The sequence below is a fragment of the Geospiza fortis genome, unplaced genomic scaffold (genome assembly GCF_000277835.1).
Source record: "Geospiza fortis unplaced genomic scaffold, GeoFor_1.0 scaffold157, whole genome shotgun sequence".
NCBI classification, from domain to species: domain Eukaryota; kingdom Metazoa; phylum Chordata; class Aves; order Passeriformes; family Thraupidae; genus Geospiza; species Geospiza fortis.
Genome location: NW_005054314.1, coordinates 8,005,017 through 8,006,766, shown reverse-complemented (window position 1 = coordinate 8,006,766; position 1,750 = coordinate 8,005,017).

Genomic DNA, 1,750 nt, shown 5'->3' with positions numbered 1-1,750 from the left:
GGCCGCTGCTGAGCGCCGAGCAGAACCATCTGCTGCACCTGGTGCTGCAGGAGATGCTGAGCCCTGCCGGACAGGGGCTCTGAGCGCCGCCGCCCGCGGGGACAGGTCGGACTGGTCGCTTCAGCCGGTGCCAGCACAGACTCTATACCGTTATTTATTTTTAATACGAGTTGAAGTAATGGTTGGTGAGAGAATGCGATCATCTGCACGTTTGCCTTGTGTCATAGTAAACTGCTCACTGTATGTACTGAGCCCTGCCGGACAGGGGCTCTGAGCGCCGCCGCCCGCGGGGACAGGTCGGACTGGTCGCTTCAGCCGGTGCCAGCACAGACTCTATACCGTTATTTATTTTTAATACGAGTTGAAGTAATGGTTGGTGAGAGAATGCGATCATCTGCACGTTTGCCTTGTGTCATAGTAAACTGCTCACTGTATGTACTGAAAGTTGTCGTGCTTGGAAAAAGTGTAACCCTAAAGCAGAAAGGCCATTTCAGGGCAGAAGGAAGCTGCTCATTAAAAGACTGGCTGGAATTTGCATGTGTTGGAGGATTTGGGTATCTATGAATCAAATGTTGTTAAAGTTGCTTTTTCTAAAAAAATCAAACAAAAAAACCTCCATATAAAAATAAGGTTTTCATTTTTTCCCCCTCCTGAAAACAACTGACACTGCAGCCAGCACAAGGCCGTGAGTTTTGTGGTGGATGGAAGGAGTTGGTCACTGACCTGCAAGTGGTTCCTGGCGTGATGGTGGCTTGACTCCAGTCTCTGTGGCAGCTGTTAACCCAGAGAACTGAGCCTGCACGGTGGCAAGTCCACTTCATCTGAGGGAATTTGGGAAAGGAATTAATGGTGGAGGTGGTGAAGTTACAGGAGTTACTGGAATGTGGGCTATTTGTTTAATTCTTTTGAACTGTTATCCATCTGCTCTTGGGCACTTATGTCTCTTGCTTTCTGCTTCTTGGGACCTTCAGGTGCAGGCAGCTGGTCTTTAGAGGGGAAAAGACCCTGCTGTCTTTGGTGCACTCAGATGTTGGGTACAGGCTTTGTTAAATTCCATCAGTGCTGACATACAGCCTTAGGCAGGGCAGGGTTTATGCTGGAGGTTGGAGATGCCCCGGGGATGTGTGTGTTGGGTGGATAAAGAGCAGTTCCAGGGTACCCAGCTACTGGTGAGTGAAACAAACGCTCTCAGCCAGCACTTCCAGAGACCCTGCAGAGGCTGAGGCTTTTGGAAAGAAGGCAATCCCGTTTGTACACCTGGGAGGGAAGCCAGAGCTTGGAGGTAATTGTGTTAAACAGTGGTATTACATCTAATTTTAATATTTGGGTCTAGAGACAGCAGTTTTTCCAAACGCTTTCCCAGTGTTTGTTTTTCAAGTGTTTTTCACCTTCCACACTTAAATAACGAAGAACTTGCCGTTTTCCCCTTTGAAACGCAAACAGAAACGCTGCTAATTTTAAGAAGCCTCAATTACCACAACCCTCTTTTGACAAGATAAAATGGTAGTTGAGAAAGCCATAAAATAGCATCCAGTCCGGGTCCGAATCTAAGTTAGCTGTGGATGCGCCAGGCCGAGAAGCAAAACTAAAAACTCACGCGGCGAAATAACTCCTTATATCCGCGTCCTTTTTGAATCCCAGCAGACGAAACTGTTACCGGAGCAGTAACTCCGCGGTAATACCGGGGTTGGACGGCGCCGGGGGCGGGCGGAATGCGGCGGAAGGGGCGCGGCGCGGCGCGAGCGGGCGG